The following is a 25,390-nucleotide window of genomic DNA, read 5'->3' on the forward strand; positions in this document are numbered from 1 at the left end:
TTGCCAAGACAATCCTAAGTCAAAAGAACAAAGCTGGAGGCATCACGCTACCTGACTTCAAACTATACTACAAGGCTACAGTAACCAAAACAGCATGGTACTGGTACCAAAACAGAGATATAGACCAATGGAACAGAACAGAGTCCTCAGAAATAATACCACACATCTACAGACATCTGATCTTTGACAAACCTGAGAGAAACAAGAAATGGGGAAAGGATTCCCTACTTAATAAATGGTGCTGGGAAAATTGGCTAGCCATAAGTAGAAAGCTGAAAATGGATCCTTTCCTTACCCCTTATACGAAGATTAATTCAAGATGGATTAGAGACTTAAATGTTAGACCTAATACCATAAAAACCCTAGAAGAAAATCTAGGTAGTACCATTCAGGACATAGGCATGGTCAAGGACTTCATGTCTAAAACACCAAAAGCAACGGCAACAAAAGCCAAAATTGACAAATGGGATCTAATTAAACTAAAGAGCTTCTGCACAGCAAAAGAAACTACCATCAGAGTGAAGAGGCAACCCACAGAGTGGGAGAAAATTTTTGCAATCTACTGATCAGACAAAGGGCTAATATCCAGAACCTACAAAGAACTCGAACAAATTTACAAGAAAAAAACAAACAACCCCATCAAAAAGTGAGCAAAGGATATGAACAGACATTTCTCAAAAGAAGACATTCATATAGCCAACAGACACATGAAAAAATGCTCATCATCACTGGCCATCAGAGAAATGCAAATCAAAACCACAATGAAATACCATCTCACACCAGTTAGAATGACAATCATTAAAAAGTCAGGCAACAACAGGTGCTGGAGAGGATGTGGAGAAATAGGAACACTTTTACACTGTTGGTGGGATTGTAAACTGGTTCAACCATTATGGAAATCAGTATGGCAATTCCTCAAGGATCTAGAACTAGATGTACCATATGTTCCAGCCATCCCACTACTGGGTATATACCCAAAGGATTATAAATCATGCTGCTATAAAGGCACATGCACACGTATGTTTATTGCGGCACTATTCACAATAGCAAAGACTTGGAATCAACCCAAATGTCTATCAGTGACAGACTGGATTAAGAAAATGTGGCACATATACACCATGGAATATTATGCAGCCATAAAAAAGGATGAGTTTGCGTCCTTTGTAGGGACATGGATGCAGCTGGAAACCATCATTCTTAGCAAACTATCACAAGAACAGAAAACCAAACACCGCATGTTCTCACTCATAGGTGGGAACTGAACAATGAGATCACTTGGACTCGGGAAGGGGAACATCACACACCGGGGCCTATCATGGGGAGGGGGGAGGGGGGAGGGATTGCATTGGGAGTTATACCTGATGTAAATGACGAGTTGATGGGTGCTGACGAGTTGATGGGTGCAGCAAACCAACATGGCACAAGTATACATATGTAACAAACCTGCACGTTATGCACATGTACCCTAGAACTTAAAGTATAATAATAAAATAATAAAAAAAAGATATGAGACTGAAGTTGAAGTTGTTTTTCTGTTTTGTTTTGCTTATGCTTATAAGTGTCCAGTTGTTTCTGCTTTTTGAAAAGACTATTCTTCCTCCATTGTATTGCTTTTGCACCTTTGTCAAAAATCAGTTGGCGCATCTGTTTAGGACTACTTATGGGTTCTGTTTCTTTCTTTCTTTTTTTTTTTTTAATTATACTTTAAGTTCTAGGGTACATGTGCATAACGTGCAGGTTTGTTACATATGTATACTTGTGCCATGTTGGTTTGCTGCACCCATCAACTCGTCAGCACCCATCAACTCGTCATTTACATCAGGTATAACTCCCAATGCAATCCCTCCCCCCTCCCCCCTCCCCATGATAGGCCCCGGTGTGTGATGTTCCCCTTCCCGAGTCCAAGTGATCTCATTGTTCAGTTCCCACCTATGAGTGAGAACATGCGGTGTTTGGTTTTCTCTTCTTGTGATAGTTTGCTGAGAATGATGATTTCCAGCTGCACCCATGTCCCTACAAAGGACACAGACTCATCCTTTTTTATGGCTGCATAGTATTCCATGGTGTATACGTGCCACATTTTCTTAATCCAGTCTGTCACAGATGGACATTTGGGTTGATTCCAAGTCTTTGCTATTGTGAATAGTGCCGCAATAAACATACGTGTGCATGTGCCTTTATAGCAGCATGATTTATAATCCTTTGGGTATATACCCAGTAGTGGGATGGCTGGAACATATGGTACATCTAGTTCTAGATCCTTGAGGAATTGCCATACTGATTTCCATAATGGTTGAACTAGTTTACAATCCCACCAACAGTGTAAAAGTGTTCCTATTTCTCCACATCCTCTCCAGCACCTGTTGTTGCCTGACTTTTTAATGATTGCCATTCTAACTGGTGTGAGAAGGTATCTCATTGTGGTTTTGATTTGCATTTCTCTGATGGCGAATGATGATGAGCATTTTTTCATGTGTCTGTTGGCTATATGAATGTCTTCTTTTGAGAAATGTCTGTTCATATCCTTTGCCCACTTTTTATGGGGTTGTTTGTTTTTTTTCTTGTAAATTTGTTTGAGTTCTTTGTAGATTCTGGATATTAGCCCTTTGTCAGATGAGTAGATTGCAAAAATTTTCTCCCACTCTGTAGGTTGCCTCTTCACTCTGATGGTAGTTTCTTTTGCTGTGCAGAAGCTCTTTAGTTTAATCATATCCCATTTGTCAATTTTGGCTTTTGCTGCCGTTGCTTTTGGTGTTTTAGACATGAAGTTCTTGCCCATGCCTATGTCCTGAATGGTACTACCTAGGTTTTCTTCTAGGGTTTTTATGGTATTAGGTCTAACATTTAAGTCTCTAATCCATCTTGAATTAATTTTCGTATAAGGAGTAAGGAAAGGATCCAGTTTCAGCTTTCTACTTATGGCTAGCCAATTTTCCCAGCACCATTTATTAAATAGGGAATCCTTTCCCCATTTCTTGTTTCTCTCAGGTTTGTCAAAGATCAGATGTCTGTAGATGTGTGGTATTATTTCTGAGGACTCTGTTCTGTTCCATTGGTCTATATCTCTGTTTTGGTACCAGTATCATGCTGTTTTGGTTACTGTAGCCTTGTAGTATAGTTTGAAGTCAGGTAGCGTGATGCCTCCAGCTTTGTTCTTTTGACTTAGGATTGTCTTGGCAATGCGGGGTCTTTTTTGGTTCCATATGAACTTTAAAGCCGTTTTTTCCAGTTCTGTGAAGAAACGTATTGGTAGCTTGATGGGGATGGCATTGAATCTATAAATAATCTTGGGCAGTATGGCCATTTTCACGATATTGATTCTTCCTATCCATGAGCATGGTATGTTCTTCCATTTGTTAGTGTCCTCTTTTATTTCACTGAGCAGTGGTGGGTTCTGTTTCTTTGATCTATGTGTCTGTCCCTCAACCATGTCACACAGTTTTCATTACTATAGCCAGATAAATAGTCTTGAATTGGAGTAGAATGATCGCTGCCACTTTATTTTCTTTTTAAAAATTGTTTTAATTATTTTGGTTATGTTGCCTTTTCATATAAATTTTAAAATAATGTTATCTGTATTTACAATATATCTTGCAGGGATTTTGATAGGAATTGTGTTAAAACTGTATGTCAATTTGAGGATAACAGATATCTTTACCATGTTAAGTTTTCCGATGCATGAACACAATATATGTCTGTCCATTTATTTAAGTTTTCTTTAATTTCTTTTATCAGGCTTTTGTAGTTTTTAGCATATACTTCTTGCAAATGTTTTGTTGGATTTACACCTAAGTACTTTACTTCTTTTTAGCAATTGTAAATGATATTGTATAGTTAAATTTTATATCCACATGCCTATTGTTAGTTTGTAGAGATAAAATTGTCTTTTCTTTTTCTTTTCTTCTCTTTCTTTCTTCTGTCTTGCTTTTCTTTATTTCCTTCCTTCCGTCCATCCTTCCTTCCTTCCCTCCCTTTCTTTCTTTCTCTCTTTCTTTCTTTCTTTCTTTCTTTCTTTCTTTCTTTCTTTCTGTCTGTCTGTCTGTCTGTCTGTCTGTCTGTCTCACTCTCACCCTGGCCGGAGTCGCAGTGGCACAATTTCAACTCACTGAAACCTCTGCAACCTCTACCTCCTAGGTTCAAGTGATCCTCCCACCCAGTCTCCAGAGTAGCTGGGACCACAGGCGCATGCAGCCACACCTGGCTAATTGTGGTTTTGCAGAGATGGGGTTTCACTATATTGCCCAGGCTGGTCTCAAACTCCTGAGCTCAAAGCCATCTGCTCACCTTGGCCTCCCAAAGTGCTGGGATTACATGCGTGAGCCACCACCCCCAGCCAAAATGGCTTTTTCTATGTTTATCCTGTATCCTGTAACCTTGTTGAACTCACCTTTCAGTTCTAGGAAGTTTTTGTAGATTCCCTGGCATCTTCTACTATACATTAATGTCATAAGGACGATTTTACTTCTTCCTTTCCAATATATAGGCCTTCTATTTCTGTTTTTGGGGGTTTTTTTGTTTGTTTTTGCCTAATGCACTCACTAAAACTTATGGTACAATATTGACTAAAGATGATGTTGAATAAGGGTGGACATCCTTGCCTCTTTTCCAATTTTAGGGGTAAAGCATTCAGTCTTTCGCTATTACGTATAATGGAAGCTGCAGGTATTTTGTAGCTGGTCTTTATCAGGTTGAAGAAGTTTCCCTCTCTTTGTATTTTTCTGACAGTATCATGAATGGGTATTAAATTTTATCAAATAGTTTTTCTGCATGATTTTAATATGATCATATGATTTTTCCTTTTTAACCTGTTAATATGATAGACCACATAGATTTTCAAATACTGAAACAGCTTTGCATCTGTGGAATAAATCCCATTTGGTCTAATCTATAATTCTTTTTATATACTGTAGATTCAATTTGCCAATATTTTGGTAAGGGTTTTTGCATTTATATATATGAGAGATATTGGTCTGCAGCTTCTTTTTTGGAACTGTGTTTCTCTTGTTTTGGGATCAGGGTAACACTAGCTTCAGAAAATGAATTAGGATGTGTCCTCCCACCTCACTTTTTCTATTTTATGGAAGTTATTGTTATTCTTTTTCAAATGTTTGGTAGAATTCTTCAGTGAAATCATCATCAGTATGTGAAAATTTCTTTGTGAGGGACAGTTCTTATTTTAATTACTAATTCAATTTCCTTAATATTTATAATGCTATTAAATTATCTATTTCATATTGGATAGTTGTGGTAGTTTGTGTTTTTTGAAAATTTGGTCCATTTCATTGAAGTTGTTAAATTCATAGTATTTCCTTATTGTCTTTTAAAGTCTGGAGGTTTTATAAAGATTTCCCTCGTTTCATCCCTGATACCAGTCATTTGTGTCTTCTCTATTTTTTTCTTTATCAGTCCTACTAGAAGTTTGTCTGTTTTATTGATCTTTTCAAAGAACAAACTGTTTCAGTGATTTTTCTCTATTGTTTTCTGTTTTCCACTTCATTAATTTATGCTCTTTATTATTTCCTTCTTTCCACTTGCATTGTATTTATTTTTGCTCTTTTTTATTGACATGTGAGTTTAGATGACTGATTTGAGGACATTTCTCTTTTCTAATTTATGCCTTTAGTGCTATAAATTTCCCTCTCAGTACTGCTTTGGCTGTGTTCCACAAGTTTTGATACTTTGTATTTTCATTTTCATTCAGTTAGGTGAGCAGTTTTTTAAAAATTCTCTTGAGCCTTCCTTTTTGATCCTCTTTCTAAATAACCAGGTTTATTTAAAAGTGTGTTATTTAGTTTTCAAGTGTTTGGAGAATTTTCTGTAACTTCCTATTGTTTTTAATTTCATTCCATTTGGACTAGAGAACACACTCAGTATGATTTCAATTCTTTTTAATTTGTTAAGTTTTGGGGTTTTTTTGTTTGTTTGTTTGCTTTGTTTTTATACACTAGGATATGGCTTATCTGGCTATATATTCTGCGCACACTTGAAAAGAATTTTGTATTCTGCTGATGTTTGGTAGAGGGCACTATAAATGTCAATTCCATCCTATTGGTTGATGGTGTTGAGTTCTGTTGAGTTCTTCTATATTCTTGCTAACTTTTTGTCTAAGTAATCTATCAATTGTTAAGAAAGGAATATTGCAGTATTCAACTATAATTGTGAATTTGCTTATTTCTTTTTTAAAATTCTATCAGGTTGGGTAATTTTTATTATTCCCCCTTCTAGTTCACTGATTATTTCCTCTTTCCTCTTTATTCTGCTGCCGTTTAGCTCATCCACTGAGTTTTTATATCAATTATTGTATTTTTAAGTTCTAGAATTTCCATTTAGTCATTTATTCCTTCTATTTCTTTGCTGAGACTTTCTATTATTTTCCTGAGACATTCCAGTTTTACATTTTTTCCAAGTGTGTTACTAATTGCTTCTTGAAGCATTTTTATGAGGGCTACTGTAAAATAATTGCAGATAATTCTAACACTTCTGTCATCTTGATAAGGGCATCTATTGTTTTGTCTTGTTCCATTTGAGATCCTGGTATGATGAATGATTTTTAAATTAAAACCTGAATATCTGTGGTATTATGAGACTCTGGATTTTATTTAAACCTCTGTTTTCACTGGCTTCTTGTGACATTGCTCTGGCAGGGGAAAGAGGATCACCTCTCATTACTGCCATGTGGGGATAGAAGTTCATGCTCCAATTTAACCTCTATGGACACTCAAGGAAGATCCTCATTACTGCTGGATGGTGGACAGTGTTTTGGCTCCCCAGTAGGGCTCCACTCATACCTCCCTGACTGGAAGGGGTAGGAATGCCTTATTACCGCATACCCTATGGCCTCCACTGATGCCATGGGGAGAGTCACACTACTGCTGTGACAAAGGTCCTGACCCTGCACTAGGCCTCCTCTGACATGACACCATTTGGGGAAAGAGGGAGGGAGAGGCACCTCTTCACTGCTGGGCAGAGGTAAAACTCCAGGCTCCCACACAGTCTCCACTGATACTGTGGTGTGGATACTTCTGCTCACCTGGCAGAAATAAAGTCCTGATTTTTCTATTCAGCATTTTCTGACACCCTGGAGGAATGGTGGAGGTAAGGAATAGTGCTGGGGGCCTTATCACAGCCTAATTAGGGTAGAAATCTAGACTCCCCATTAGGCCTTTCCAGGTATGAGTGGAGATGGGGCTACAGTGGTTTTTTGTTGTTGTTGTTGTTGTTTTGTTTTGTTTTTCCCTGTTGTGTCTCACTGGAGTAGAGTGGTTCAGGTCTAAAAGTCCTCTGTCTTGCTGGGCTACTCATTTCCTGTTCCTTGGCTAAAGAGAACAGTCTTTTGTTGTGGCTTTTTTTGTCTGTGCCCATTGGCATTTCTAGGTTATCATCTTCCTTATTCCCAAGTCTGGAATAGCTGCGGCAAAAAGAAAGCCCAGGAACCCAGGGAACTCAGCACTGTTTTGTTCCATGGTCCCTAAGTCCCCAGCCAATCTACCTTCTTTTCTTCCCTTTAGAGCCTTTCTACCTTTGTTTTATATATAATGTCCAAAGTTTTCCATTGCACTTAGAGGGAAAAAATAGGAAAACATGTACCTGCTACACCTTTTTGAAGCAGAACCACTCATTTGGTTTTTAGGGAGTTATTCTCAAATTTTATTGTGAAAAATAATGTTCCAGGAAACAATATTTTTGTCCCAGGTTTAAAATAATTAAACACTGTCTTCTGTTTTCTTTTCTTTTTTTCTTTTTCTTTCTTTCTTTCTTTCTTTTTTTTTTTAGCACAGGGTTTCACTATATTGTCCAGGCTGGTCTTGAACCCTGGGCCCAAGCAATTCTCCACTTTAACTTCCCAAAGTGCTAGAATTACAAGAATAAGCCCCCATGTCCTGTGGAGACTTCTGTTTTAAACGCAAATAGTTAATTCCCAGTTTACTAATCTTTCTTTTTCTCTAATAAAGTTTTCATATTAGGTTTTCTTTAAGTATTATATACTTGTGCCCAAAAAGAAAGTCCTCTCAACAACAATATATTATGGGAGGTCACATAACAACTGCATAATCATTCCCCAAGAAGGTTCTTTAAAATTAGTTTGACCATTGTGGAAAACAGTGTGGTGATTCCTCAAAGACCTAAAGACAGAAATGCCATTTGACCCAGCAATCCCATTAGAGTTCCCAAAGGAATATAAATTGTTCTACCATTAAGACACATGCATGCATTTGCTCATTGCAGCACCATTTACAATAGCAAAGACACGGAATCAACCTAAATGCCCATCAGTGATAGACTGGATAAAGAAAATATGGTACATATATACCTTGGAATACTATGCATTCATAAAAAAGAAACAAGATCATGTTCTTTGCAGGAATATGGATGGAGTTGGAGGCCTTTTTCCTTAGCAAAATAACACAGGAACAGAAAACCAAATGCTGCATGGTCTCACTTATAAGTGGGAGCTAAATGATGAGAATACGTGGACACATAGAGGGGAACAACAGACACTGGGGCCTATCAGAGGATGGAGAGTGGCAGGAGGGAGAGGATCAGGAAGAATAACTAATGAGTACTAGGTTTAATGCCTGGGTGATGAAATAATCTGTACAACAAACCCCCGTGACATGAGTTTACCTGTATAACAAACCTGCACATGTGCCCCTGAACTTAAAATAAAAGTTAATATAATAATAATAATAATAATAATAATAAAACAACTATTGGTAAAATTTAAAAAAGATTTTTTTTATGTGACAACTGTTGTTCCAACAACAGCAGATTCTAGATGAGATTCTAGGTGGCCAGGAAATACAAGATGATATTTCTATTAAGACACAAAATTGTTTTATAGTGGAACATCAACCCCTCCGATTTCCCCAAGTGGACTGTCCGTCCACTGGCTGCTATATTACCTATAGTACTCAGTGAGCTCTTGTCTCATTTCTTTCGACCACAGAGTTTATCAGCCCAACCTTGTTCTAATTACTTGCTTCCAAGTTTTCACACCTAGAGGCACAACTACGTACTAATGAAACTTTGGGGTCAGATGAATTCAAATTTGAATAGTATGATTGGTCTCACTCCCACTTTTGTGGCTAGAGATGGGCGAGATCCTGTGACTGAGCAAAAGGAGAGTGAGAGGGAAGTGGTTTCTCTCAAAGAGTGCTCAGCAGATAAACACAAGCCCATTTTGCACTATATCAGGAGAGAGAATGTTGGTTCAAATCTAAGATGCAGAGCAGGTTGGTTAAGGACTAAGTTGATCATTTCCTAAGACAAGACTAGGAATAACAGCAAAGGTGATATGGATACTATCAAGATGAGAGGAGAAGTGGGCAAACTGAAAACTAGTTCAAGGTCTAATTTTACAAACATGACCTACCCACTGTGGCATCCCTCTTATGCTTAGCCTGATGTGCTTTGGTAGAGGAAGCACCACTCATAGGAGTCTGCATTTGCCAATGGTGCCTTAGAAGAAAGAGAAAGCACTGGAACAGGTCAGCAAGTCCCATGCTAATGAGATTCATGTCAAGCTGGGTCAAGTTGGGGTGTAGATCTCTCATTGAGAGCTAAAGCGTGGCTCTAAAATCAGGGAAAGCAGAGCCATAGAAAGTAATCAAATCTGAAGAAACCGGAGGAGGGATGGAGACGGAGGCTGTAGAACAAGGTGGGAATGGAAGCTGGTGGAGAACAATAAGGTAAGGACCTGATCAAATCCCTCAACCATCAGGGGTTGCTGCTGGTTTGGATATGTGGACAAGTTGGAGTATAAACGTGGTTTGATCTGGTGGGGCAGTTTAAAAGACCAGGAACAAAAAAAAAGAAAAAAAAAAGATATACTTTACAGACCACCTTTCTCCCCTAACATAGGAAAGCTTTAGTTTCTCTTTCTTATCCTAGTTTACCCAAGAGTAAACTTAATGGTTCCATGAAAAGGATACATATACTTTCTGTTGATCTAAAATCAAGTCAGGTTTAGATGAAGTCTCTAAAGAGCCTTTGTCACACTTAGAACTCCAACCATGTGAGGTCAGACTGGGGAGGCTAGGGGAAGGCAGCTAGGGGAAGGCAACTAGGGTTTACAGGTCTCTCTAAAATATGATCACTTACCCTTTCCTCACCAGGCAGAGCCGTAGTTACCAAAGAGTAGGAAAATGGCCACGTGTCTGGGTTGCCACAGAAGAGGATTTGTGGCTTGAGTCCTATTAAGAGGAACTGAGAAGTCATAGGCCTATGGTATACATTTTGTTCTCTTAGTCCAGGGGAAAACAATTTAAGAAGGGCAAGCTTCAACTTCCATGCCTTTATTTGGACCTCCCAATATCTCCTTCAAGTAGATGACACGATCCACTTTTCCCCAAACAAGTGCCTAATAGTGAGCTTTAGACCATTCTCTCAGGCACAATGTCACAAAGACCTCCCCAGACATGTAAAGGGGATGGGGCAAGGAGAGAACAGCTGTTGAGCAGACAACCAGTAGTGTCTGTTGCTGGGGCAATTGGGCTGTCTTTTTGATTTATTTCCCAAATAGAGGCAAACCCACATCATTTGAAAGGCATTTTAGGAGATTAAAACTGCCTCCATGAGATCATGGATATTGTTGATGTCCTAGCTCAGGAGTAAGCAATTCCATTTTAAACTCCTGCTGTGATGTGACTCTCCAAAAAACATTTCCTAAGTTACATGTAAAAGCAAGTCATTAAAAAAAAAGCAACTTGCTTTTATTTCTATGTTTAGCCTGCAGTTCATCAAACCTCACCCTCTGGGCTAGCAGCCCACAAATATCTCATAGCACTTACTAAAGTGTGTAATGATTTGATGAATTTGTTTATTTCTCTGCCTCTCCCTCCACCTTTACTGTAAGGCTCATCTGTCTTGTTCACCATTCTATCTGAAGCATGTAGCACCAAACCTGGCCATAGTAGTCATTCAATAAAAAGGCTGAATGAATAAGGGAATGAATGAAAATTTTGGATTGATAAATTGCAAGGCCTCTCTTTAGAGCAGAAGAGGCATCTAGCACTAGCAGCATCTTCACCAAATTTTTATTGAACCCAAAGGACTGTTTTTAATGCTTGCCCCTGCAGGTCCTGCTGAGGATCCCTGGTGCCCAGCAGGGAACACCGTGAGGAGGAAGATTAAGAAAGGCACCCTTTCCATTGATTTACATCACCATTTGTACGTGGAGTTCGGCTACAGCTATCTCACCAGCTACAAGAAGCAAAGAACCAATTGTAATTCATTTTTGTGCTCTAGGACTTTAAGAGAAAAGAAGTCTCATCTTTCCAATTCTCCAGGGATCTCAAACTCCTCGTTTTTTATTGCTGTGTACCAACCTCCCAGAGACGACTTAAAATGAACTCCATCCTGAAACAAATGAAACACTGGTTGCATAAATACTGCCCCAGCTTTGAGATGTGTGGTCTTTGGACCACTTTTCCTTCTGGGCAGAAAAGCAAAGAGTAGAGTCTCTAGTGAATGTGAGAGGATGAAAGAATGGGAGGGCTTCAGACAGGTACTAGCCAGTTGAGACTCTGATGATCATGGAATAGTTGTATCTATTCAGAGAGAAGGAAAAAGGGATCAAGCTGAGAGTAGGAGGGCATGGATAGGGAAACCAAGTGTATGAAAGAATCCTTTAAAAGAATGACAGCTAAGGTGGGAAATGAGTGAGTATCTGGACAGCAAGCTGGGGGACCAGAAAGTTGAGTACAGTAAATGCTGTCTCTGCTGCTATTGTTTCTCCAGCTTCTCTGCTGTTCCGTGGGTGCTTTCTGTGGCTGGGATTCCCTCAGGTGAGTCCTGGGGAGCCTGAGTGGTGACACAAAAGATGAGGAAGAGAGAAAACTGGGAGGTATTTCAAGAGCTTCTTCCCCCACGCTCTTCTTTATTTCCTCCTGCAATCCGGTTTCAGGACTAAAGATACACTGTGGAAAAAGATTCGGATTGCTGCCTTCCAGGGCCCCAGACTGCCAATTTTTCTTTTTGCACAAACCATAAAATCCTGTATGGTTTTTATTAACCTTCCAGCAGGGGCCCTGTTCATTTGATGATTCATTATAAGGGGAGGAAATCGTTAGAAAAGATTTTCAGCTAATGGGTAAAACGTGTGGGGCAGCTCCTAGCCAGGCTGCTGCTGCTTCGGAGTTCACTTTCTTTCGGTGGTCAGTCTCTGGCTCAGTGTGGAAAGGACACCCTGCTTGCCTAGAGACCAAGCTCTCTTCTGGGGAGCAGAATATCCTGGGCTGGACTAGCATGAGCAGGCTGAGGGTGCTTGGAGAGCCAGTAGAGGCATGAGGAAGCTTGTTCAAATCTCAAACTGAGCTGAGGACAGGCAGAGGAGATGTTCACTGAGGATGTTTATTTGTTTCCCTCACAGAATGGTTGGTCTCCAATGAGGTTCAATTTCCAGGACATGGTGTTGCCTATTTATCCTCACAACTTAAGGAATCAGCTATCTGGCACAAGGCAAAATGGGGCCAATTCCTTCACCATGAGGATATTCTCTTCTTGCAGTGGAAGCAGGATTTAGGGCAGGGCTGATCTCAGAGGACCAAGGCCTGGATGACTTCTCTTTTCTGTCTATATCCTCTCCCAAGGTGATCTCATCCAATCCCATGGCTTTAAACACCAACACCCAAATTTATATTTTCAGTCCCGACTTTTGCTTTTCAACTTCAGCTTCATTATCTACAAATGCCTCCTTGTCATCTCCATTTGGATATCTAAACATGTGCAAACAGCCTTCCGGAACTGTCTACCAACATCTCAAGAACATCCTTCTTCTAGTTGCTCAGGCCAAAAACCTTGATTCCTCCGTTTGTCTCACAACCCCCCTCCAAAGTGAATCATTTTCACTGCCATGAAACTCTCTGCCATCTCCACTGCTATTCCCCAGTCCAAGGCACCACCGTCTCGCCTTTGTCACTGTCATGGCTTCCTAGCTGGTCTTGCTTCTGCCCCACCTGTCTTCTGTCTATTCACACCCAGCAGCCTGGGTGACTCTTAACATTTGAGTCAGGTCATGTCGCTCTTTCCATTCAGAACCCTCCAGCACCTCTCATCTAATGCAAAGAAAAAGCCAAAGTCCTTACAATAGCCACAGAGGCTCTGATGATCTGCCCTGGCCCTTCCCTATCTGACTTCATCCCCCATGGCTCTCAGCTTTGCTTATTCCCCTTCTGCCACTCTGACCTCCTAGCTGTTCTCACCTCGGTTTCCCTCCACGGGAGTTCCCTCCCAGATATTCACGTGGTCACTCCATCTTTTCCTTCGGGTCCCTTTCCTTTGGGTGAGATCTTCCTTGACCATCCTCCATACAACAGCAAAATCATACCTCTGGAACTGGTCATCCCATCACTGCAGCATAAACAATTCTCTGTGGCATTTCCTCGTCGTTCATATATGCTTTTATTCTTCTAGTGATGGTCAGTCAGGTGTGGTCACAAGAGGAGGCACAAGAGAGGTTCAGGGAAACAAAGTTTATTTTACTCACAGGTTCTACAGACAGGAGATACACCACTCCATGGAAGACCACATGGGGAAGCACTGAGGTAGTCAGGAGGCAGAGGACGAAAGAAAGGGAAACACATTAGGCCAGAGCCTTTTGGGGGCTTTCCATGGGAAAGGCAAGCAAGGGGGGTAACGTGTTCAGAATTGGCTAGTTTGACTCTTTCCAGCAGGCTTTAAACTCTAGGGGTGGTGCCTAGTTGCCTGATACCTGGCTCTGGGATGATTAAGGCAGATGGATATTGCCTCTTTGGAGGGCATGGGCAAAATCAATGAGCTATAGCTCTGGATTCATTAGTTTGCATAACAAAAGCTTGTGCCAGATGAGCATTTTGCTACCTCTTAAGAATCAGCTAGGCCTAGGAGGGACAGTCTGTCTCCAGCCAGAAAAGGTTTTAAAGATGTCAAAGCATCATAATATACAAAAAATTTAAAATACTTACAATACAGTATATTCTCCATCACTACCACAATGTAAGTTTCATGAGAATAGGGACTTTTTTTCTTCGTCCACTGTTCTATCTGCAGTGCCTAGAATAGTGCCTGAGATACAATAATTGCTTAATAAATATTTGTCAAGTGAATGAGTGAATGAATAAATGAATGGATTTCTAATCTCCCCCCACCCTCTGATCCCAGGAGTCCTATTGTTTCTGGAGCCACCATTTCAGCTTCCTTAAAAATAAAGGGAGGGAGGGTGAGGTTTGATAGTTTTATTTGAAGGTAGAGCTTCTAATGACCTTATAAGGACAACATTAAACTTAGAAAACATCTATCAAGATCCATTAATTTTTTTTTTCCATTTTGCCTGACTCATTTGATGAGAACAACAAGTTCACATGCAGTGAGGAATTCAGATGTAGGAAGGGTGTCAGAAGCAGGGTGGGAGAAACATTTTATTGTTTACTGAAATACAGATCACCTCACCTGTTTCATTTTTTTAGATAAATGTTTTTATCTTTTCTTTTTTAAAGTAGAGAATACATACAGAAAAGTCCACAAACCTTAAGTGAATTACTGATGAGTTGTTGCAAAGTAAACACACCCATAGAAACACCATTCAGGTCAACAAATAGAACATTGCCAGCACCCAGAGCACTCCCTGTGCCCCTTATGGAATCAGATGACATGTATTCTTCTGTAACTAGCTTCCTTCATTCTACATGATATTTGTGTGATTCATCAATGTCATGTGTAGCAGTGGTTAATTTATGTTGATTGTGTACAGTATACCATTTTATGAATATACCACAGTTTGTCTGTTCTATTCTTGATGAACTTTGGGTTGTTTCTATCTGGGGCTCTTATGAATAATACTGCAACGAATATTTTTGTGCATGTCTTTGATGAACACAAGCTCTCATTTCTGCCTGATATATACCAGGAATGGATTTGAAAGGTTTTGTACAGACTACATTTAGGTTTAGTAGATATACCAAACTTTTCCCTAAATGGTTGTTTTATTCTAAGTTCTCACCAATGAGAGTTTCAGTTGTTCCACATTCTCACCACCATGTAGTATCATCTGAAATTTTAATTATTTTCATTCTTGTGGGTGTATAGTGATACCTCAGTATGATTTTCGTTTGTATTTTTCTGATGACTAGTGAGATTGAGCACCTTTACACGTGTTCATTGGCCATTCTATTTCTATGAGGTGACTGCTCAAGTCTTTTGCCTGATTTATTTTCAGTTAGGCTGCCTGTCTCTCTCTCTCTCTCTCTCTCTCTTTTTTTTTGTAGAATTCCTTAATGTCTTAATTTTATAATTAGAGATGGAGTCTCACTATGTTGCCTAGACTGTTATCAAACTCCTGAGCCCAAGTGATCATCCCACCTTAGCCTCTCAAAGTACTGGGATTACAGGTGTCAGTCACTTCGCCTGGCCTAAGAGTTCTTTACATATTCTGAATGTGAATCCTCTATCAGTTATATGTATAGTGAGTCTCTTTTCTCACTCTATGACATATTTTAAAACATCTTCTTAATGGTATCTTTTGATGAAACAACATTTTTAATTTTATGAAATTTAATGTATAAATATTCTTCTTTATAATTAGTACTTTTTTGTATCTTATTTAATAGTATTTGCCTACCCCTAGGCCAAGAAGCTATTCTCCTATATTAGCTTCTAGAAGCTTTCATATTTAAATCTACAGACCAAATAAAATTGATTTTTTTTTTGGTATGGTGTGAGGCAGGAGTTGAGTTTCATTCTTATTTCCACTCAGATATCCATTTGACTTAGCACCATTTATTGATTAAGACCCACTACTCTGAGGTGCCACCTTTTTCATAAATTAAGTGCTTATATATGGCATGAGTCTGTTTCTGGGCTCTCTATCCTGTTCCACTGTTGCATTGTTCTTTGTTTGTTGTGCAGATGCCACATGGTCTTCATTACTGTAGCTTTACAATAGATCTTGATGTGTGGTCAAGTATATCCTCTAACTTTGTTCTTCTTTGATGTGAGCTTGGCTATCCTTGGCTCTTTGTCTCACTACCTTACTTTTATGTAGGATAGAAAGCATATTTTTTTCTTTTTGAGACAGAGTTTCACTCTTGTTGCCCAGGCTGGAGGGCAATGGTGCCATCTCAGCTCACTGCAACCAATGCCTCCCAGGTTCAAGCAATTCTCCTGCCTCAGCCTCCCAAGTAGCTGGAATTACAGGTGCCTGCCAAGATGCCCAGCTAATTTTTGTATTGGTAGGAGACATAGAGTTTCACCATGTTAGTCAGGCTGGTCTTGACAATTCCTGACTCCTGACCTCAGGTGATCCACCTGCCTCAGCTTCCCAAAGTGCTGGGATTACAGGCGTGAGCCACCACACCTGGCAGAAAGCTTCTTTAAAGGTAAAGTGTCTTCTCATTTTGAGGTGCCCTCACATCCACCTAGACTACCATCTCTGGATGTCATAAAGTCATATCCACACTTCATTCTTCAAGTGGCCCCTAGCATAGGCCTCACTCCCATTTCAGGCAGTGCCTGGCCCCTGGTTCTTCTCATCCTTCCTGCTTTACCTCCACTGGCACTTTCCTGTGTGCAGCAGATATAAGCACCACAATACTCTGCAAGTTTCAGCTACTAATACTACCTCTAGTATTTCTAGTAATAAATAAAATGTATTGTGTTCTGACTGTGTCAGGCATTGTGTTAAGTGCTGTGCCTGAATTACCTTATTTAATCCTGACCATCACCCTAGGAAGTAAATATCCTTTGCCTTCCCCTTAAGGATTTACACTATCCTCTCAAGGATCCTGATTTCCCCACCCATTTTTTTCCTTCTCTGTTAGTTTCAATGTTTCCATAGAATATAGCTTTTCTGAGCTGGAAGGGACCTGAGAGACATTTGATTTGACAAATGAGGAAATGAATGCCCAGAGAGAGGACGGATTTACCACGGGCCTCCTCAGCTCATTATTGGCAGAAAAAGGATTAGAATTCAGGTCTCTTGACTCCAGGACAATGTGCTTCTCTCACACACATTTCCCAGGTTCAGCACCCGGCAAACAGACTAGTCTCCTCCTACCCAATTTACTTCCTTCCTGTTTCCATTTAAATTTCTTCAGTCTTGTCTATGATGTTAGCTACTTCCACTTCCTCATCTACTGTTCTCTCTTTGACCACTCCAATCTTACTTCCTCACTGCAACTGCTCTCACTGACTTCCACTCATGACTTCCATGTCACACAGCCCTGTGGCCTCCCCTCTCTCTCATCTTCCTTAACCTCTCAGCTAACTTCAACCCACGTGATTATTCCCCTCTTTCTTTTTTTTTTTTTTCTTTATATTATACTTTAAGTTCTAGGGTACATGTGCCTCACAGATATGGTTGAAGGTGATTGAGGAGCAAAGTAACATGTTACACAGTGGCAGGCAAGAGAACTTGTGCAGGGGAACTCTCATTTATAAAACCATCAGATCTTGTGAGACTTATTCACTACCATGAGAACAGTATAGGGAAACCACCACCATGATTCAATTATCTCCACCTAGTTTCAACCTTGACATGTGGGGATATTTGGGTGGGGACACAGCTAAACCATATTGATAGCTCCAATCCTGACTTTGCTCTTGAATTCTAGGCTTTGAACTTCTTACTTCATACCTTTGTTTGGATGTTGTCATAATTGAGTTTTCTATAAAACAAAGCCTGAAGCAAGAATTAAGGTGCCAACAGTTTAATTGAGAGGTGCAAGTTCAAGGTATTGCATGTAGGAGCAAAATGGAAAGGAGGTCAGGAAAAGTACATAATATATGTATTGTGATATGATGAATGATATGATGTGGTGAGCCACATTACCATTTTGCCCACCTCTTCACAGGGAGCTGCAAAGAGACCCAGCAGGTCACTTGGAAGTTGTGTTCACTCAGCATGTGGGATTTCTTCAGAAGAGTTACTGGAAGATATTGAGAAGGGAATGAAGAATGTAGCTGGATGGCTCCCTTTTGGATCCCATTGTCCTTTGAGATTTACCCTTGAAGAGCTAACTCTATACTTCCCATATGCATAATCATTATCATAATATTTATTCCTTTACTATGCATGAAGCCACCTTGTCGTGTGATGTTTTATTCAAGTCTGAAAGTGAAAAAGTGACCCAGAGCTGATAGAGGCCTGGCCAGGAGAGAGAGAAAGAATGAGGCTATGTAATGTTTGTGGCTCAATGCAGATGTCTACTAGACATTTCAAACTGAACATGACTAAACAGAACTCAACTTCCATCTCCCAGCTGAACTGATTCCCTCCTCCCTTATAGTGTTTCTCATCTCAGAAATTGGCACTCTTTTCTCCATTGCTGAACCTGGGTCAATGGAACTATCAACTCAGGAAGAAGCCCCTGAAATAGCCTGTGAGCCAGTCCCCTCATTACCTTCTTATTTCCTTTCTACGTATTTGTCACATAAAAAGAGTGACCTTTTATTTTTATTTTTTTAAGACAGGGTCTCCCTCTGTCACCCAGGCTGGAGTACACTGGCACATTCACAGCTCACTATAGTCTCAACCTCCCAGGTTCAAGTGATCCTCCTACCTCAGCCTCCTAAGCAACTGGGACTATAGGCATGTGCCACCACAACTGGCTAATTTTTGGATTTTTAGTAGAGACAGGGTTTTGCCATGTTGCCCAGGCTGGTGTCAAACTCCTGGGCTCAAATGATCCACCCGCCTTGGCCTCCCAAAGTGCTGGGATTACAGGCATGAGCTACCACTTGGGGCCAAGAGTGACCTTTTAAAAGGAATACAGGAATGTTCTCTTTAGCTCTGGTGCTCTGTCCCATCATGTAGCCCTGAAATCAAATCACTAAGAAAGGCTTTCCCTGACTCCACTATCAAAAAAGCCTTCCCTCCCATGACACTCTGTGTTACCCTGTTTTATTTCATTCTTAGTACTTACCACTCTCTGAAATTATCTTTTTATGTATGTGTAATGTACTGTCTCTCTCTCCCACTATAACGTAAGCTCCATTTAGGCACAGAGGGTCTATCATCTGTCTCTCTGTATCCACAGCATCTAGTATAGTCCTGGGTACATAGGAGGGCCTCCATAAGTGTTGGCTGAATGAATGAGTGATAGGATGAACTGCAGGTGAACTAAGGGATTAACTGTGTGGCAAGGAATACATATGTTTGCCTGAATTTTTATCTGGTTAGGTTGTTCTACAACTAAAAAGTCTTTGGGAACAGGGAATATGGGCAAATTGAAGGGTATTATTTAGGTCCTGCTAGCATTCAAGGTGAGCTTAGGGATAAGTTAACAGCCTTTCTCCTGTCCCCAATTTTTAAAATTAGACTTTTAAAATTGAGATAATTATAGATTCGCATCTAATTTAAGAAATCATACAGGGATTCCTTGTACCCTTCTCCAGTTTCCCCTAGTGGTACATCTGGTAAAAAAAAAAAAAAAAAAAAAAAGTAATATCACAACCAGGATGTTGACATTGATACAATAAAATACAGTGCATTCCTTCACTGTAAGGATTCTTCATGCTTTCTTTTTATAGCCACCCCCACCTCCCTCCTAACACCACCTCCTTAACCCCTGGCAAGTCCTAACCTGTTCTTCAGTTCTACTATTTTCTTATTTCAAAAGCCTTATGTGACAGTTTGAGATTGGCCTTTTTCACTCAGCACAGTTCTCTGGAGATTCACGCAGGTGTTTGTACGCATTGGTAATTCATTCCTTCTTATTGATGAGTAGCATTCCATGGTATGAATGTGTCGCAGCTTGTTTAAGCATTTGCCCATTGAAGGACATATGAGTCATTTCCAGGTCTTGGCTATTTTGAATAAAGTTGCTATACATATTCAAGCACAGGCTTTGTGTAAATATAAGTTTTATTTTTCTGGGATAAATGATTAAAGACAACCCAACCATTGTTGGGTTGTATATTTATTTAAGAAACTGCATATTGTTTTATAGGGTGGCTGTACCATTTTACAGTCCCACCAGCAATATATAAGTGATCCAGCTTCTACACATGTTCACCACATTTGGAAAAATTGAGAAGTGTTATTTAGATCCTGCCAGAGTTCCAGGTAAGTTTGGGGATTCCTCAACAGCTTTTCTTTCCCCCCAACTTTTTAAAAAGACTGATGCTCCATCCCTAGTTTGGCTCAGATGGGGGATTACATTAACAATAAAAGCCAACCACCATCTAGATAAAACAGTCCACCAAGCCAAGTCCACCATTTTCCTTTAGGAAAACAAGAAAAGAAACTCATACACTTTCTGAACTTCCTAGTTAACTGTAAATAATGTCAGAAAAGATGAACCATCCTTTGAGGTTTTTGAGGAAAGTATGTGGCAGGACACAGGCTGAGACCTTGATAAGCCATAGGATACCACACACTTAGGTCAAAGCAGGCAGGGAGGAGACACCTTGTATTAGTCCACTCTCATGCTGCTATGAAGAAATGCCCAAGACAGGGTAATTTATAAAAGAAACAATTTTAATTGACTCACAGCTCCGCAGGGCTGGGGAGGCCTCAGGAAACTTATACTCATGGTGGAAGGAAGAGGAAACATGTCCTCCTTCACATGGAAGCATCAAGAAGTACGGAATGAAGCTGGGGCGGGCGGGGGGAAGCCCCTTATGAAGCCTCTTATGAATTCATTCATTATCACAAGAACAGCATGGAGGCAACTGCCCCCATGATTCCATTACCTCCCACCGGGTCCCTTCCATGAAGGGGGATTATGGGAACTACAATTCAAGATGAGATTCAGGTGGGGATACAGCCAGACCATATCACACCTTGACCATGTTTTTTATAAACTCCAGGTAAAGGGACTTTGCAGATGGAAGTGGCAACAGCAGAAATGCACGTCTGAATTCATGTTATCTTGCCTGAGCCCAACCTGGATTAAAGGCTGCTTCTAAGAGGGAAAAACTGAGCTTTAATGTTTGAAATTGGGGTCATCTTGGAATTTTCTTTTTTCAGGGGCTTCAGAAGACAAAATAGAGAGGCAGAAAAGTCTGTCTTCAGCTCCTTTCATGGTGGCCCACAGTGTCTTAGCCTTGTTTCTACTTTCTCTGGGTGTCTAGCTACTCCCAAGCCCTCCCTCTTTCTTCCTCAGCCTTGCCCTTCTCTCATCTTCTCAAAGTAATCTGTTTTCCAACACCTTAATGATTACTATTTTATTTAACATATACTTACATAGTGATTACTATTTTCCAGGTATCGTTTTATGGTTTTATAAACATGAGCTTCATTAAAACTCATAACAATCCTATGAGGTAGAAATTATTAATTTCCCAATTTCACTGATGAGGGAACTTAGGTACAGAGAATTCAGGGATCTTGCTCATAAGTGGCAAAGATGAGATTCAAAACCCAGGCAATCACTCCAGAATCCATGCTCTTAATCACCACAGTATGATGACTTCCTATGACTGACAAATATGCTTTAAAACAGCAGTTCCCAACCCTTTTAGCACTAAAGACTTGTTTTGTGGAAGACAATTTTTCCATGGACCAGGGTTAGGGATGGTTTGGGGATGATTCAAGCACATTGCATTTACTGTGTACTTTATTTTTATTATTATTTCATTGTAATATATAATGAAATAATGATACAACTCACCATAATGTAGAATCAGTGGGAGCCCTGAGCTTGTTTATTTGCAACTAGACAGTCCCATCTGGAGGTGTTGGGAGACAGTGACAGATTATCAGGTATTAGGTTCTCATAAGGAGCATGCAACCTAGATCTCTCGCACACACAGGTCAAAATAGGGTTGGCGTTGCTATGAGAATCTAGTGCTACCGCTGATCTGACAGGAGGTAGAGCTCAGGCGGTAACGTGAGCAATGGGGAATGGCTGTAAATACAGACGAAGCTTCAGTCAGTCATCCAGGGGTTTGGGACCCCTGCTTTAAACTATTCTCTTTCTCAAGGCCTTTGGTATTTTGGAAAGGCAAAAAGCCTTCAGCTGAAAGAGTGAAACACTTGGGACTTCAGATGGCAAGTGACAGGCCTATCTGGGGCCACCCCTGCCTTCCAGGTGCCCTTCATACATATCACATCCTATCACCCAGGCTGAGGGATGCCCAGGTCACCCACAAGGAAGAATTTAGTGCATACAGCAGCTCTATCTTGTGCAGGTTATTTCAAAGAAATGCAACTAACATTTAGGAAATTGAATTACTTTATGTGCCAGAGATTGCGTTAGGAGGTGTACTTGTGCTATATCATCATCCATGTAGGGCAGGTAGTATTAACTCTCTCTTAAATAAATTAGGAAATTGAAGGATCAAGTGGTGAATGGCTAGGTAATTAACGTAAGTCACACAACTTGAAATGGCCATCCCAGATCTGCCTGAACCCAACACCTGGTCTCTTTTTACAACACAAACTTGATTATAGAAAGGTTAGAGCTTCTAGTTTTGTGTTCTTTATTTTTAGTTAGAATGCCAATTTTGGCAAATAACAAGGTAAGAATAGAACCTTCCATTTCCTCGCCAATGAATCAGTTACTCCCCCAGATTTTTTCATTTTAGACCATGGCTCTACCACTAGCCTAGGGGCCCAAATAAAAAACTCAAGACTTGACCGTTCCTTCTCCCTTACTCTATCTTCTGTTTCTGCAGTTTACCATCAAGTTATGTCAATTCTATCTCCAAAGTACATTATGAGCCCATCTATTTCTGTGCACCCCGCCCCCCAGCAGGCCTGAGTCCAGGCCTCATCATCCATTGTCCACACTACATCAACAGTACCTTCCTCTGCACACCTCATCCACCCGACAATTTGTCTTCATAGAGATGTGTATGCTTTTCTTAGGATGTGTATTGGATCTTGTCCCTTTGTTATTTAAGAATTTTCCAGCTGGATTTGATGTCACTTTCCCATGCTGTCACTAATCCCCAGCCACAACAGAATGGGTCACACTCTTCTGCACTTTGGATCCTTCGCCCATGCCAGAGTCATCCCCTGACCCTCTTCCCGTGGCTGTCACCTCTTCAAAAAGGTCCAATGAACCTGAAGTAGATGTCCTCCCTCTATTAAGATTCAGTGTATCAAATCCACCCCTTCAAAGTCTTAGACTAGCACCTGGCATACAGTAAGTACTCAATTAATGTCAGCTTTTGTTTTTGTTTTGACCGTTGTTATAGTGAATATTCTAAAAATACATGCCTAGATGATTAGACAAATGGAGTAGGGAAGAGAAATCGCATCAATATCTGGGCCCCAGGGGCTTCTAAAAGAGGCAGCTTAGATATTTTTAAATGAGAAACAATGTAGTCTTGTAAATCCTCCTTCCTGCCTTAAAAATAAATGTTATGGCTATGATTGTCACATACACAAGTACTACGTGCATAATGGAGGATGTTTTACAATAGTAGTGTAAAATATATTTTAAAAAATACAAGAACACTTAAACTATATTTTTAAAAGCAGTGTTCAGACCTGTCTGATTGATTTTCCTAAACAGGTCTTGCCCCAGCTCTTGCAGATCCTCATCAAGTTTTTTTCTGACTTAGCAACAAATATCTAAAATAAAGTTTATCTTTTTAATTTCTAGTCTCCTTGCTGACAAAATAGGAAACGACTTCTGAAGACATGAAAAAAAGAAACAGGGTGAAGATAAATTGGGTTAGAATAACCCATGACCTAGATCATTAAACTTTGTCTAATGAAGAGCTGCCTTTTAACAGAGTTAAAAGTGATAGCACCATGGCCTCTCACCCAACAGGGTTTGAGGCTGGACCCTTCTTTGACAAACAATGTCCTGATTTATGCACAAAGATGCCTATCACAGCATTATTTATAATATTCCCTGTCCAATGCTGGGGTCCTAGTTCAATTAGCTATAGAACAGCCATTTGATGAAATATTATAAAGCTATTAGGGACAAAGAAATTTTAAAACATGGGGAAAACCTTAATGTTGTAATATTAAATGAATGAAGGAATTCTATGAATGAAAGTCATTAAAACATGTCTTCACAGTAGCTGCACTGACTGCACATTTACTTTCATTCGGGCATCATTTCCGAATGTGATACAGGAGGGCCAGCCCGGCAACAAGACGGGAACCTCTTGATCCATGGCACAGTGCTGTCGACCCCTAAGTTCTTCCTCTTGATCTAAACTCAGGTTTGGAAGTACACCAAAATATTAATACTATACATCATTGCAAGCTTTCCTTCTTTGATCCTCTGTATTTTGCAAATGTTCCAACACCTTTTAAAATACACTTCTGTTCTCTTTTAAAGTTTCCTTGGGAACTTCTAAAAGGCAGCTGCTGTGGGCTCACATCATCCGTCCTTCCCCCAGCAAATGTGTAAATAAAGAAATGCCTCTGTGCCTTTAAATTATAACAGGCTAAACTTTCTCCTGTAAGTTGATACTCAGACCAGAAGTCTGTGGGTAGGATGAGTGTTCTGTTTTTTTGTTGCAGCTTCTTTTGGCGGATAAACTAGCACTTAAGTGTTTCCCTTTTCCAAATCCCCAAATGACAAGTATCTTTGTGGTAAAGTGATGGCCCAACTGTCATGGCCAGCATGAATGGTGCTGAGGACACTTATTTTTAGTTTACTGCCTAAGGAAGCACTAGGCTTACTAACTAGAGACCTTGGGGCCCAAACCCCTAGAATCCCCAGAATGGAGCTTTTAAAGAGAAAGAAAGGTGAGGCAACCAAAGCTCTTCGGGATGGCCCAAGCTCCTTCTCTCCGGATGGGCCAGAAAGACAAGGCAAAGATCTTGCTTTTGATGAGAAAACTGTAATTCCCCCTTTTTACATAGTTTAATTTTGCCAGAGATGCTATGAAACAGAAACTTGTTGACTCCATTTAAATAAATGTAAACTCTGGCAGCCTTGGGGAGCTATTACAGCAATGAGGCTGATGACAAGAAACAGAGACACTTGGGCAGACATCTGTTCCTATGGCCTCCTCAGCAACCTGTTCTCCTATCAGCTAACACAGCTTCATTATTTCATTGAGGAGCTGCTATTCTCTTTGGCATTCACTTTTAAAGCAAGGTGCCTTACCTTCCCTTGTTCAAGTAATTGGCATGTTACCAAGTGTATGAATTCGATTTCATGCTGCTGATAAAAACATACCAGAGACTGGGAAGAAAAAGAGGCTTAATTAGACTTACAGTTCCACATGGCTGGGGAGGCCTGAGAATCATGGTGGGAGGTAAAAGGCACTTCTTACATGGCAGCAGCAAGAGAAAATGAGGAAGAAGCAAAAGTGGAAACCCCTGATAAACCCATCAGATCTCCTGAGACTTATTCACTATCATAAGAATAGCACGGGAAAGATGGGCCCCCATGGTTCAATTTATCTCCCCCTGGGTCCCTCCCACAACACGTGGGAATTCTGAGAGATATAATTCAAGTTGAGATTTTGGCAGGGACACAGCCAAAGCATATCATTC

This window comes from Rhinopithecus roxellana, chromosome 15 (assembly GCF_007565055.1).
Source record: "Rhinopithecus roxellana isolate Shanxi Qingling chromosome 15, ASM756505v1, whole genome shotgun sequence".
Taxonomy (NCBI): Eukaryota; Metazoa; Chordata; class Mammalia; order Primates; family Cercopithecidae; genus Rhinopithecus; species Rhinopithecus roxellana.